This window comes from Hoplias malabaricus, chromosome 5 (genome assembly GCF_029633855.1).
Source record: "Hoplias malabaricus isolate fHopMal1 chromosome 5, fHopMal1.hap1, whole genome shotgun sequence".
In the NCBI taxonomy this organism is placed as follows: Eukaryota; Metazoa; Chordata; class Actinopteri; order Characiformes; family Erythrinidae; genus Hoplias; species Hoplias malabaricus.
The window spans coordinates 54,445,066-54,461,456 of NC_089804.1; positions in this window are offsets into that span (position 1 = coordinate 54,445,066).

The following is a 16,391-nucleotide window of genomic DNA, read 5'->3' on the forward strand; positions in this document are numbered from 1 at the left end:
AGAAAGGAAGAGGGGAGAAATAGTCACTATGTCCCGCTCTGTCCATCTGTCTCTCTGTCTGTCTCTCCATACTCTCATTTACTCGTTCTCCTCTATACACTTCTCTTTTTATTGATTTATTCATTCATTTCCTTGTTTCTCTTCCTCCTTTTGCTCCCTCTCCCTCAAGCTCTCTTTCTTTTTTCTGTCATTCTGTCGATTCTTTATTCATTAACTCACAAAAAGGCTTTATACAAAGATGCAGGAGAGAGAGAGAGAGAGAGAGAGAGAGAGAGAGAGAAACCAGACTTAGGAGAAAACTAGGACAGAAGGAAGATGTGAGGAAGAAAAAGTGGCAATTAGAGAAATGAAGAACTGCAAGAAAAGGAAGCAATTGGAGGACGGATGTAAACCCATGTCAGTTCTGATGAATCTGTGTGTGTGTGTGTGTTGGATTAGAGCAGGTTTCTGTGTACAGTACAGTGTGAAGGCAAGGTTGAGGCAGGAGGCGGAGGGTGAGAGTGAAAGGCTTGTGGAGTTAAAGTCAGGGTAAAAACACCTATAGGCACAAATATAAAATACATGTCATAAATGTACATGGTGCAATAATACATTCTGCATGCATCTCAGCTCAGGCCTGCACTGGAGAAGAGCTGCACTGAATTCACTGGATTCAAACGTGTGCATCACTTACAGATTTACAGATCAACACGACTCTGTGTCTGATCTCAGATCTGTGCAAAACAACACACTTTGTTTTTCATGTTTCCCGTCAGAATGGAACACCTGGTGTCACCAAAATGTTTTAACTCTTACTCAGACTTTCTCCAGAACCACCTTCAGCTGCAAAACAGTTGTAACATCCAACCTTCGCTGTCCACAGAAAAACATGCATCTACAAAGATACAGGAGAAGAAAACTCCTTCTGAATTTTTATTCATTCATTCATTATCTGTAACCCTTATCCAGTTCAGGGTTGCGGTGGGTCCAGAGCCTACCTGGAATCATTGGGCGCAAGGCGGGAATACACCCTGGAGGGGGCGCCAGTCCTTCACAGGGCAACACAGACACACACACTCGCACCTACAGACACTTTTGAGTCGCCAATCCACCTACCAACGTGTTTTTTGGACTGTGGGAGGAAACCCATGCGGACACAGGGAGAACACACCACACTCCTCACAGACAGTCACCCGGAGGAAACCCATGCGGACACAGGGAGAACACACCACACTCCTCATAGACAGTCACCCGGAGGAAACCCATGCGGACACAGGGAGAACACACCACACTCCTCACAGACAATCACCCGGAGGAAACCCACGCGGACACAGGGAGAACACACCACACTCCTCACAGACAGTCACCCGGAGGAAACCCACGCGGACACAGGGAGAACACACCACACTCCTCACAGACAGTCACAGACTACACACACCTGCTGCCCCACCATGCCGCCCTTCTGATTTTCGCAGAATGTGAAGGACAGCTGCTGTGTTCAAAACTAAAATGTCCTTTCCCAACATTTAAACAGTTATGGGTGCCACTTTAAAATAAGACTTCATTATAAATGGTTTAAATGGCAGTTTATTACATAGTTAGTAATGAGGTTGTAAACACTTTAAAAGTCATTAAAAATCCTTTGTAGCACAAACATAGGAAGTGTTACGGTGTGGTTTCGGCTAATGCTGACAGTGCCAAAATATCACGGGAAAGATTAAGACATGAGAATTTAATTTAGTCATTTCACATGTTCAGTAGCTACCGCATCATTATTAATGTATAACTCTGTTGGTGGTTAATTCATTAAATAGAGAAGAGAAGTGAGGTCAGTATCTGGTTTAGATCTAAAGTTTAACTGTGTAGATGGATGTAGTTTCACTATTTGGCAAGCAATACATCACTGGTGCCCTTTCTATCTATGTGTTATAACTAATTATTAATGGATATTAATATGTTAACAACATAATTAATAACTATTCATGAAGAGATTTTAAACCATTTATAAACGTATATAAACAGGTAGTGTCATAGTCACACAGCTCCAGGGACCTGAAGGTTGTGGGTTCGAGTCCCGCTCTGGGTGACTGTCTGTGAGGAGTGTTCTCTCTGTGTCTGCGTGGGTTTCCTCTGGGTGACTGTCTGTGAGGAGTGTGGTGTGTTCTCCCTGTGTCTGCGTGGGTTTCCTCCGGGTGACTGTCTGTGAGGAGTGTGGTGTGTTCTCCCTGTGTCCGCGTGGGTTTCCTCCGGGTGACTGTCTGTGAGGAGTGTGGTGTATTCTCCCTGTGTCTGCGTGGGTTTCCTCCAGGTGACTGTCTGTGAGGAGTGTGGTGTGTTCTCCCTGTGTCCGCATGGGTTTCCTCCGGGTGACTGTCTGTGAGGAGTGTGGTGTATTCTCCCTGTGTCTGCGTGGGTTTCCTCCAGGTGACTGTCTGTGAGGAGTGTGGAGTGTTCTCCCTGTGTCTGCGTGGGTTTCCTCCAGGTGACTGTCTGTGAGGAGTGTGGTGTGTTCTCCCTGTGTCTGCGAGGGTTACCTTCGGGTGCTCCGGTTTCCTCCCACGCTCCAAAAACAGACATTGGTAGGTGGATTGGAGACTCAAAACTGTCCATAGGTGTGAAAAAAAAAGTGTGTCCAAAGGCCCTGTGAAGGACTGGCGCCCCCTCCAGGGTGTATTCCCGCCTTGCGCCCAATGATTCCAGGTAGGCTCCAGACCCACCGCGACCCTGAACTGGATAAGGGTTACAGATAATGAATGAATACACCTATATAGCTGTACTCTTATTCTAAAATGGTGCCCATTTATGTGTGAAAATTCTTAAAATTAATGACATAAACATGCTTTTAATTGATCTCACCGTTTCAGAAACATGGATTAACACAATCCGTGCACCCTGCCAAGAAAAAAAAAAAAAACGGAAGCCGCAGCAGGCTGTTAAAACTCCATGCTGCAAGCTTAAGGAAGGTGATTTAAACTCACTATACAGTGCAAACTACTGTGAGGGGATTAGAACTTGCTTTGCCTGCTCTGTAAGGTACCACTGGATGGTATAAACTCTGGATGGTATAAACTCTGCCCATGCCTGAGATACCCCGGTGCGATTAAACCTCGTTCAGCCCTCAGGAACCATTCCCAGGATTAGAAAATATATTTCGCAATCATAAAAAACATGTATTATACATGATCCTGGATGTTCTCATGAATTCCTGTCTGCCCAGTGTTCAAAATCAGACTTAAAACTGCACCAAAACCTGATCTTAAGCCTAAACTTAAAGGTAAGCCTGTAAGGTAAGAAAGGGTAGTGTTTTGTGCTCGGTTAATGCTAGTGTTAACACCTAACCATAACACTTAACCTACTCCTAAGCCAAGCCTTAACCATAAACCTGACTCAAAATCTGAGGGTATGTTTAACGCTATAAGTAACAGCAAATGACATTGTTTTTGTAGCTGTTCTTTGGCTAAATAATGGACTTAGTGAACGTTAAATAACTACGAAGTATGCTGAAGCAACACGTAGACATGTTAGTGCTCTACAAGTAATTCAGTCAGTCAGGCTCCAATAGGAAAAGCCTCTTGAAGAATGTTTACATTTAAAGGCCATTTTCACGGATCAAGTGTCCGACTTTGCAGAGTGATTCATATTTTAATAAAGTTAATTCAGTTCCACACTTTTTCAGTGCACCAGCTACTAACGAATGTTTCCTCAACGCTCATCTCAGCCCCGTGTCCATACACTGTGCATGGTTGAGTCAGTGAGCTCTTATTGGATCATGTTTATAGCGCGGACTCATTGTGCTGGTACTGCTCTCACGCTCATGGTGACGTTTTTATTGTTTTCTGGAAAAGTCGCAGGTGTTTGGGCGGAATGCCAAAGCACGATGTCTAAATTTTTTATTTATTTTTTGACAACATTGTGTAAGAATGTGAAGAAATGTTACTCTTTTTTCTATGCCATCGGTGTCTTACCACATTTTTAAATAAAGCATGGTTGTCTCGTCTGATTCAGATTGTGTTTACACCTCTAAAGTGCTTTTGTCATGTTGTAATCCATGTTATGTCCACATTAGGAAATCCCCATAGGAATAATGAACAGTGTTTACAAAAAATGTTCTTTTAACCCCTGAATAGCTCTGGATTCCCTTCATTAAAATGAAAATGAAGGGGTGACTGTCTGTGAGGAGTGTGGTGTGTTCTCCCTGTGTCTGCGTGGGTTTCCTCCGGGTGACTGTCTGTGAGGAGTGTGGTGTGTTCTCCCTGTGTCTGCGTGGGTTTCCTCCGGGTGATTGTCTGTGAGGAGTGTGGTGTGTTCTCCCTGTGTCTGCGTGGGTTTCTTCCGGGTGACTGTCTGTGAGGAGTGTGGTGTGTTCTCCCTGTGTCTGCGTGGGTTTCCTCCGGGTGACTCTCTGTGAGGAGTGTGGTGTGTTCTCCCTGTGTCTGCGTGGGTTTCTTCTGAATGCTCCAGTTTCCTCCCACAGTCCAAAAACACACGTTGGTAGGTGGATTGGCGACTCAAAAGTGTCCGTAGGTGGGTGTGTGTGTGTGTATGTGTGTGAGCGTGTGTGCGTGTGCGTGTGTGTGTGTGGCCCTGTGAAGAACTGGCACCCCCTCCTGCCTTGTGCCCAGTGATTCCAGGTAGGCTCCGGACCCACCGCAACCCTGAATTGGAGAAGCGGTTACAGACAATGAATGAATGAATGAACTATTATTCAATAGTGTGATGACATGCTGTGAGCTAAGATAAGTACAGATCCTTGAGCTCAGTTTCCACTTTCGTATCGTCCTTCCTCACTTTGACAACTTACTTCAAAAAGCGCAGGAGGCTGAGAGCGGGGCATGAGTCTCCTGCTAATCTGAAATAAGATACAGTCAGTTCAGTGAAAAATCTTGTTTACGTAAATGTATACATCTGCACGTGTGGGCGGAGTTTGAGATGTGCACGACAGAATCAGAACGCCCAACTGGGACGGGCCATTCCTGCTTGAGGACCGCGTAAACAACAAATGAGGGCTGTGTGTCGGCAGTGGTCAGGTTTTGGCCCACTATTGGCTCATATCCAGTTGGCTATGGGCAGCACAGCTTTGCCAGAAAGTGGTCAGCTCTGTTTTGTGACGTGTGGCTGAATGAGCAGTTTTAGTATGTGGGTCATCTTTGGTTAGTTCTCTAACTGGATAAGCCTCTCTTTGGCGTGTGCTCTCAGCAGTCCCAGCACCTACTCCCTGGGCAGTGGCTCTATACCAGTCAGCATCTGCAGAGTGTTCTGACTGCCCTGATCTACAGACACACAACTCCTATACACCTCCGACACCATCTCTGAGAGAGAGAGAGAGATGGTGAGAGAATGAGGGAAAGAATGAAAGGGACAGACAGAAATAACCAAGGGGAGAGACAGAGAGAGGAAGAAGAAGCGATACAAAGAGAGAGAAACAGACAGGGAGATCAGTTTGAGTCTGAAGTGCTGTGACAGTGTTAAAGCACTGCCCACTAGTGGAGCTGAAAAAGTAAGACATATAAAGTACATGTTCTCAAAGGCTGTCGATAGCATACGGAATGTACAATCTATATTTAAGCGTTTTGTGTAACGTATAATAATAATAATAATAATAATAAAACCCTAGAAATTAAGTATTAAAATGCTATGTTCACAAATGTACCCCTAAGGTGATATGGTGGGTTTATTTAGCAAGTCATGGCAACTATATAATATATTGAGGCCACTAAATAGTATCTTGAGGCCACAAAATAATATATTGAGGCCACTAAATAGTATCTTGAGGCCACTAAATAGTATCTTGAGGCCACTAAATAGTATCTTGAGGCCACAAGATAATATATTGAGGCCACAAAATAATATATTGATGCCACTAAATAGTATTTTGAGGCCACAAAATAATATATTGAAGCTACAAAATAATATATTGAGGCCACTAAATAGTATTTTGAGGCCACAAAATAATATATTGAGGTCACTAAATAGTATTTTGAGGCCACAAAATAATATATTGAGGCCACTAAATAGTATCTTGAGGCCACAAAATAGTATATTGAGGCCACTAAATAGTATTTTGAGGGTACCAAAAAAATAAATTAAAGCCACAAAATAATATATTGAGGCCACTAAATAATATATTGAGGCCACAAAATAGTATTTTGAGGCCACAAAATAATATATTGAGGTCACTAAATAGTATTTTGAGGCCACAAAATAATATATTGAGGCCACTAAATAGTATTTTGAGGCCACAAAATAATATATTGAAGCCACAATATAGTATTTTGAGGCCAGAAAATAGTAAATTGAGGCCATGAAGTCACTGCGCACCCTTACAAAACTTGTACAAACCTACCTTGTCTTTCATCATTTTTGCTATTTGATTTTCCTCCATATCTCTCTCCTGGAGAAAGTTCTCTAATTCACACTGCGTTTCCATATCGTCCATTAACCTCGAGGCAGTCTGCACTAATGTGCAGCTGCAATCCAGTGTTAGACTTAATCTGAAAGGTTAGTCGTGTGGTTGTTCAGCTGCAGGTCCTTGATTCAAGCTTCAGTATATTATTTGGTGTTCTGGACATACAGCCTCCACCTGTGAGGGGTAAATCCATAGAACACAAGATTTATTACTGTTGTACACTGTAAAAAGTGCTGTAAATTTACAGTGAGTCTGCTACAGAATTTTACTGTAAATCACAGTATTTACAGTAAATTAGTGTATTATTCAATTACAGTAATATGCTGTAAATTTGAAATACAGTAGTGTTTCTGTAAAAATACGGTAAATGGCTGGGAACTCTGCTGCCAGTATTTTACTGTAAATCACAGTATTTACAGTAAATCATTGTATTACTCAATTACAGTAATATGCTGTAAATTTGAAATACAATAGTGTTCCTGTAAAAATACGGTAAATGGCTGGGAACTCTGCTGCCACTATTTTACTGTAAATCGCAGTATTTACAGTAAATTATTGTATTATTAAATTACAGTAATATGCTGTAAATTTGAAATACAGTAGTGTTCCTGTAAAAATACGGTAAATGGCTGGGAACTCTGCTGCCACTATTTTACTGTAAATCACAGTATTTACAGTGAATTAGTGAATTATTCAATTACAGTAATATGCTGTAAATTTGAAATACAGTAGTGTTCCTGTAAAAATACAGTAAATGGCTGGGAACTCTGCTGCCAGTGTTTTACTGTAAATCACAGTATTTACAGTAAATCATTGTATTACTCAATTACAGTAATATGCTGTAAATTTGAAATACAGTAGTGTTCCGGTAAAAATACGGTAAATGGCTGGGAACTCTGCTGCCACTATTTTACTGTAAATCTAAGTATTTACAGTAAATTAGTTTATTATTCAATTACAGTAATATGCTGTAAATTTGAAATACAGTAGTGTTCCTGTAAAAATACGGTAAATGGCTGGGAACTCTGCTGCCAGTGTTTTACTGTAAATCACAGTATTTACAGTAAATCATTTTATTACTTAATTACAGTAATATGCTGTAAATTTGAAATACAGTAGTGTTCCTGTAAAAATACGATAAATGGCTGGGAACTCTGCTGCCACTATTTTACTGTAAATCACAGTATTTACAGTAAATTAGTGTATTATTCAATTACAGTAATATGCTGTAAATTTGAAATACAGTAGTGTTCCTGTAAAAATACGGTAAATGGCTGGGAACTCTGCTGCCAGTGTTTTACTGTAAATCACAGTATTTACAGTAAATCATTTTATTACTTAATTACAGTAATATGCTGTAAATTTGAAATACAGTAGTGTTCCTGTAAAAATACGATAAATGGCTGGGAACTCTGCTGCCACTATTTTACTGTAAATCACAGTATTTACAGTAAATTAGTGTATTATTCAATTACAGTAATATGCTGTAAATTTGAAATACAGTAGTGTTCCTGTAAAAATACGGTAAATGGCTGGGAACTCTGCTGCCAGTATTTTACTCTAAAATTTACAATACATTTTTTACAGTGTATCTTTACAATTTTCAGTGCATTTCACAGAGAACACTAACTCCGTCTCCAGAAATATCCAAGAAACAGGACCTTCAAAATATCTGTGTTTATTAAAATGAGGAAGAACACTGAACTCTGGTCGTGTCTTTTTGTAAAGAGTACTGTTTGTTAAAGAGGATATAGTACACACTTTTGCCTTGAGTGAACACTGTGCTGGACCTGCTTTGGTCAAAATACCACAAGGATCAAACCCCACAGCAGCAACCTTTTTTATACTGCCCTGTTCAGAACGACCGGTTTCAGCACCTGTTCCTTTACATGATAATGAGCTGCTGTTCACCCCGACCTGAGTGCAGTGTGTTTTGTAGCCATTTTTGCTCGTTTTTCTTTCTTTTCCATTCTCGTTTTATTCTCTGTTTTTACTCACTGCTCTTATTACTCCACACACATTGGACATACATTTGACCAGCTGGGTGGCCTGCGTTTCCTCAGCAGAGGGCAGTTCCTTTTCTTTGGCTCTAATTCGCTGCTTCTCCTGCCACTCAGGTGGTGAGAGCTCCAGCACCAGTGAGTACTCCTTCAGGATCTCTGTTTTTTTCTCTGCAATGTCACTGGGGACAAATTGCACAAGTGCACTTAAAAAAGTGCTGGTTGGACATTGTAGAAGTTTATGAAATCATTATGTTAATACAGCAGGGGAAATTAAGCGTCCTGTCATGTGGGACCTTTAGAATTTATAACTGTCCACTAGAAGCTGGCGAGAAGTGAGGTCAGTGTTTCCAGTTAAAAAAAAAAATGCTGAGAAATGAGTCGTGTCTTTTATGGACTGTTCATATACAGCAAAGTATTATGAAACGTCAAAGCAGCAGGACTGCTACTGCTAAAAGACTCTTCATAATGTCCACTGGAGCTACTAAGTGGACCATAATGATTTACTGTATGGTCAGTCATTGCTCCAGTTTAGATTTGGTGTCATCTTCAGCCCTACAACAGCAAACACAATACAGTTCCATGGTAAAAATACCTCCAGCCATCATCCACCACACACCAGCCACCTCAAATATGTGGCTCTGGGGTCAGAAACTGACCATTCATGAAGGGAGGGCGCAGGGGGTTGGTGGGTGGTGGCTAACATGATCTCTACACCAGGATGTCTACAGTCGCTAACTCTACACCACAAAGATGGAGCTACACAAGAGGAGGTTTCCAATAAAGTGGCCAATGTGTGTACACAATGTCTGTCTCTGGTGGACCTGAAATGGGCATTTCAACACAATACTCACTACCATGCTACTGCCAGCTAACTGTGCTCAGAATAGTCCACCAGTTCATTAGTGATCCGATGATCACTATAATAACCAGAATGTTATTTCGTTAATTTATTCATTATCTGTAACCGCTTATCCAGTTCAGGGTCACGGTGGGTCCAGAGCCTACCTGGAATCATTGGGCGCAAGGCAGGAATACACCCTGGAGGGGGCGCCAGTCCTTCACACGGCAACACACACACTCACTCACACCTATGGACACTTTTTGAGTTGTCAATCCACCTACCAACGTGTGTTTTTGGACTGTGGGAGGAAACCAGAACACCCGGAGGAAACCCACGCAGACACAGGGAGAACACACCACACTCCTCACAGACAGTCACCCAGAGGAAACCCACGCAGACACAGGGAGAACACACCACACTCCTCACAGACAGTCACCCGGAGGAAACCCACGCAGACACAGGGAGAACACACCACACTCCTCACAGACAGTCACCCGGAGGAAACCCACGCAGACACAGGGAGAACACACCACACTCCTCACAGACAGTCACCCGGAGGAAACCCACGCAGACACAGGGAGAACACACCACACTCCTCACAGACAGTCACCCGGAGGAAACCCACGCAGACACAGGGAGAACACACCACACTCCTCACAGACAGTCACCCGGAGGAAACCCACGCAGACACAGAGAGAACACACCACACTCCTCACAGACAGTCACCCGGAGGAAACCCACGCAGCTCCAGATGCATTAGTCATACTGCTAGCCACACAAAGGATTGATGCCTTTCACTGATCCACTACCTGTAGGCGTCCACATACATTCATTAGATGTTTATTTTGACTGGACGTGAGACAAGAGGACAATGACGTCCAGTTTAGCTGCTTCAGCTGCTTTTATGGAGCGGTAGAAAAAAACGAGAAGAACATGTGGTAAAAATGTGGCCTTTTTAAAGAGGCCCAAACAAAAACTGTTTTGTGGAAGATTGGTAATAGGTCAGACGCACACTTAGCTCAGGGAAACTTTGGGTAAATATGAATGGAGCAGTGTGTGTACCAGTAATATATCACATTGTGGGGACCTGTTTACACACTCCCTTTGTGTGGACTTGTTTTCCTTGTGGGCACCACCAGTTGGTCCCCATAAAGTAAATGATTACTTTTTTTTTATGTTAAGACTTGTTTAAAATTGGGTTAAAGGGAGGGTTAGTGTTAGTGATATGTCTCTACAAATCAGTAGAAGTCTATGTAATGTCCCCACAATTTGCAGATTCATGTGTGTGTGTGTGTGTGTGTGTGTGTGTGTGTTTGTGTGTGGAGGGACTGTTTTACAGAAAACATGCACGCTCCTGGAGACAAAACAAAATCCCTAGTATAGGGCACCTCTGTGTTTCCCGTTACCTCATCTCCTGTTTTATAAAAGCAGCTTTTGATGTCTATATTAAAACCTTGTATCTCTGTCGCATTTTGGACTCTTTCGTGAGGACATTAGCTCATCAGTGGCTTATGGTCTAGACGTTTGACTTTGGGACAAATCTATAATTTCTATAAATTTTACATCATCTGGAACTTATTATATTTATCAGTGGTGTCTCAGTCATGAAAATCCTGTTGGATACAAACTCTGTGTGGTCCACATCTGCCTTGTCAATTAAACTACTCCTACCCAGTAAACAATTAGCCGTTGATTCAACGTTGAAATAACGTAATGACTGCCGTCTAATCAACGTTCTCTTAAGGTTGAAAATGAAAGTTGAAAAGACGACTATTAGACGTATTTTGGACGTCCATTGACGTTATTAATTGGTCCCGAAATAAATTACTTGTATAAAACGCATTTTGGACGTCCACTGACGTTATCGATTGGTCACCACTTAACTAACTTATTAAGATGGATTTTGGACGTCCATTGACGTTTAAAATATGTCATTGACCTTTTTGAGGTTGTAGATTTATTTTGAACGTCCAGGGACGTTCCTTGTTTACTGGGTAATATCCATAGATTGCAGTGATGTGATTTTTTATTTTATTTTTTTGCCTGGGGGCCATTTTGGGGACAGACTGACAGAGCCGAATACTAATATAAACAGATGGGAAAGATGGATAAAAATATCTCATACATAGCTCCTCTCCCTGCCCACTGCCTCTTCACCTCAGGAGGGATCCCACAGTGTAGCATAATGAGGAGAAAAACGTTAAAAAAAGGTTAGCCACGTTTGCATTTTTGTCACTGTTTTAAAGCTCTCTGGTGGTGGCCAAACAGTTGTATGAAGTGCTCCTCCCCAATCTGCAGTCACAGGAAATACAGGACCCCACAAGAACACACTAAGCACATTTTAAGACCCATAGGGTTGTAACACTGTGTAAGAGGTCTGCCTGGGGCTGGGGCGAGGCTGCCTGCTAAGCCACCCCCAGTCACTAGAGGGAGACAGAGGGCAATATTTGGGGCAATTGGTTCCACCTGGGCTACCCCTACTTAAGGGAAGCCAACACACACCTCAGTGCTTAGTCTTGGGTTTCTCTTTTCAGAGTGCTGTGCAAGTCTGGCTGGAATTTGGTAAAGGCTCTTGAGTTTTCTCCTGGGTCTCTCTCTATCTTCTGTTTCTCCACCAGAGCTTTCTCTCTGGTTTCTCCTGGGATTCAATATTATGTTTTCTTTACCATTTTTTAGTATAAATAAATAATTATAAATAAGTTGTGTTCTATCTTTAATTTCTTTTTTCTCATCTTGTCCCTCCTTTTTGTTTTGGGAAGCTCTCTTGCCTTTGTTTTCTTTTGCTCAAGTCTGAGCTGATCAGTTTGCCCCTGACATCTTAAGTTTTCCTCTCGTGTTTCATTTAGTCTCGGTGTTCCTAACGTCCAGAGTTAGGGTTGTTTGTGTGTCTCTGCACTTGAGGCCTATTTCTCTAGTGTCCTGTTGGTGGCTTGCCCTGTTTCAATCCACCCCTGGGTGAGCTGCCACATTACACACTGTTCACGTTATTGGTTTTTGATACTCAGTCTCATACACTCACTCACAAGCTCAAAAACAAACAAAAAACATGACTATCAATATTTGTAAGTGACTTTACTGAAAATGTAAAACCAATGTCCCCTATAAAATCAAGTCCTGGCAACTTTTACATGGTGTGAAAATGTACTATTTAATCAGCTATGTTTTGACCAATCTGAATAGTAATTTTAGATATTTACAATTATTTAGGGGCGGCACAGTGGCGCAGCAGGTAGGTGTCGCAGTCACACAACTCCAGGGACCTGGAGGTTGTGGGTTCGATTCCCGCTCCGGGTGACTGTCTGTGAGGAGTGTGGTGTGTTCTCCCTGTGTCCGCGTGGATTTCCTCCGGGTGACTGTCTGTGACGAGTGTGGTGTGTTCTCCCTGTGTCCGCGTGGATTTCCTCCGGGTGACTGTCTGTGACGAGTGTGGTGTGTTCTCCCTGTGTCCGCGTGGGTCTCCTCCGGGTGACTGTCTGTGAGGAGTGTGGTGTGTTCTCCCTGTGTCCGCGTGGGTCTCCTCCGGGTGACTGTCTGTGAGGAGTGTGGTGTGTTCTCCCTGTGTCCGCGTGGGTCTCCTCCGGGTGACTGTCTGTGAGGAGTGTGGTGTGTTCTCCCTGTGTCCGCGTGGGTCTCCTCCGGGTGACTGTCTGTGAGGAGTGTAAAACAGCACTTTATTTACACAAACCTTTACTAATGCTGGTTTCATGGTGATGGATTCAGCTCTTTGACCTCGTTCCGATGTTCTGTGTCACTGGATTTAAGGAACTTTGCCATTGTTCTGCCGTCTATTTTTAAAACAGGATTCCTGCACTTGAACTTGTGTCCTACACAAGTTTAGTCAACAATCTTGAGAAATCCTCTGGGGACCTGTTCCTCTCAGCATGCTGCGGATTACCAGGAATCACCTACGAGTTCATCTCAGAGAGCTAAATGATGGATGAATACAACACACACACACACACACACACACACACAACTACACAGTTCTCTCACATGTCAGAGGGAAAACCATACAGTTTTGGAATTTGTGTAAAACTGAGGAGATTAAGAGGGGAAAGAAGAGTGATAGTGTAATTGTCTAGGTTTTTTATTTTTTTTGCAGTTTTTCAGACCTGACCAGGTTGTTTAATAGCGCCTGTAGTTCTTCGTCAAGATACTGGACTTAACATACTCTACTTCATCTACAGCATTTTCTTCATATTTTCCCTGCTTTGTTCCTGCACTGAGTGTCCTGTAAATATTAACAACAATAACTGTGAATTTATATATTCATTGTCTGTAACCCTTATCCAGTCGCGGTGGGCCCAGAGCCTACCTGGAATCATTGGGCGCAAGGCGGGAATACACCCTGGAGGGCGCGCCTGTCCTTCACAGGGAAACACAGACACATTCACTCACACCTACGGACACTTTTGAGTCGCCAATCCACCTACCAACGTGTGTTTTTGGACTGTGGGAGGAAACCGGAGCACCCGGAGGAAACCCACGCAGACACAGGGAGAACACACCACACTCCTCACAGACAGTCACCCGGAGGAAACCCACGCAGACACAGGGAGAACACACCACACTCCTCACAGACAGTCACCCGGAGGAAACCCACGCAGACACGGCGTTTCTATTTTATTATCCTTTTGTTGCAACTTAAATAAAATGCTGGAAAAGTTTCCTTTCAAAGTCAGACATGTTGATGTGAAGGTTGTGATCCTCTCTTTGAAACTACCCCTTCTCCTATTATGTTGGCTGAGGGTTTTATTTTGAGGGACACACACCACATTTTGGATCCCTACTTGATTCTCCTCCAGACGTATTGTTTGAAAGGCAATGCGGCATGTTCAACTTTGCTTCTTTCAGATTTATTCTGGCACATGCAGTGAAGTGTCCTTTCCACTTTGCCTCACCAAATTCCTCACCAATTCTGCCAAACCATGGTTTCCCTTCATTGAGGCATTGTTCTCGACATACTGCATATATTCTTAATGGAGTATCCAAGTTTAAGAGCTAGTGAAGAGATCTGGTATGAATTATGTCCTTTATTGTACAACTTGCACATCTGATACAACATACAGACACCTTGATGGCACTAAAAATCATCCATTCAGTTAAGTGGTGTGATTTTTTTTTTTTTTTTTTTTTTTCCCTCTTCATGAAAAAGCTTGGAACGTCTCGTACCCTTTGTCTAATGTCATGTTTGATCACATCAGACCTCATTTCAATGTAACAAGTGTACATTTGGGCATCATCTTCATAACAGTGAAACCGAAGACAGGAAATGTTACCAGGCGGAAGCAAGATTATGAACAGAACAGGGCCAAGAATTGAACCCTGGGGGACACCATGAGCGAGAGTAGAAAAATTAGACCTGAAACTACCAAGAGTGACAAATTGTTTCCTGTCTTTAGATAGGATCTAAACCAAGTAATTACTCTTTCAGTGAGACCAGTCCAGGTCTCTAGCCCATGCAACAGGGTGTCATGGCAGACTGTATCAAACGCTGCAGTAAGATCCAGGTTGTAGATTTATGGTTGTAATTACACGGTCCAGTTTATATAATGAGCGTTATATGGATTTATCATGTAGTAAACAACATTTTATTCGATTACACACATTCCCCCGGCGTAGTGTGATACAGTGAGTCAGTGTATGTCAGCGGCGATTTGCTCTAAGACTGCAAGGGAAGCTCAGCTTCTCCTAAAATGTCAAAAAATAAGTGATCAAATATATAATGTTGTGTGTACATGACACTGAATAAATATGCACTACAACGCGCTCAACTTTTGTTCAGAATCAGCTTCTTATCACTGGTAAAGACTCTCCTCTCAATCACTCCCGCAGCTTCACAGTGATTCGTCCACAGAGTTCAATAGCAAAGCAGCGAAATGAGGCGAGTCATTGGATAAATGCTGGGCTTTGTCCCGCCCATCGGACGCTCAGCGTCTCTGGGGGTCTATGGGGCAGTGGGCTGGCCTCGGCTGGCCCGGACGCTCAGCTTCTGCATGATGATTGGATGATCTGTCTGAGGCTGAATCCCTTTTTGATTGACAGCGAAGTGAGCGAATCAGCGATCCTTTGGTGTAAAGATCCGTAGGAGCACAGGTGGATACACTTCATATGGGCCAAGGCCGTTTAAGCAGCCTAGCTCTGCTGGCCATTGAGAGGACACTAGTCAAGTCCCTGGAAAAGACGCCTTGTTGGTACGACAGGGTCACAGATCATTTTCTTAAAAAGGAACGGAGGGTAGAATTTACGTATAAATAAACCGACACATTTTATGATGTAGGCCGAAACTGAGCTTCCCCTCCTTGAAAGACCAGCATCTGCTATTGGTGTGTATGTAAGTGAGAGAGAGAGAGAGAGAGAGAGAGAGAGAGAGAGATTCACAACAGTACTGTAAACATGAATTACACACGTATGTACACACAAAAACACACACACCAATAAACAATCGCCCACATACAAACGTACATATACGTATAAACATGCAAATACTTACACACACACACACACACACACACGACCCAGTCAGCATGTTAGGGGAAGTGGGCGAAAGGCTGTGTGTTAATCCGTTAAAGAGGATGACACTATGAGAGACGCACTAAGTCGTCTCAGACTGTACACGAGGGGCTGCACCAAAGAGGCATGCTGGGATTCCGCTGCCCTTTTACATTTGCCCTTAGAAAAAAAAAAATCACATTACGTAAGAGTCTCGACACAGGTTTAACCTGCTTCTCCTTCCTGCTTTTAGACCTGGTCCTCACGCCACGGCAGGAGGCTTCAGACGATGGGGGTGGGGGGTGTAAAACAACAACACTGGGCCTTCTGGGTATTACAAAAGTAGGCTGAGGTGCACTTGACCCCCCTTTTCTAAAATTAGACCAAGTGTGTCCTACTGTAAATCTGCAAAACAAGACCCCCTGTGCCCTGGAATTCAGCTTCTTCTACAAAACAACCAACACATCAACAGGCCAGGACTGGTTAAAGGACAGTTTCACTGTCCCTGGTGCACTTTGTGTTTGTGTTTTCACCACTGATTGGTTAAATGCAGTTTTATTGTACTGCTGTGATCATTTTATATTTACGTAATTAATTTCTAACAGTGAACACATCACTTATTGTGTTTTTTACTGAGTAATTATACCGTTATTTCAGACAAATAAACAAA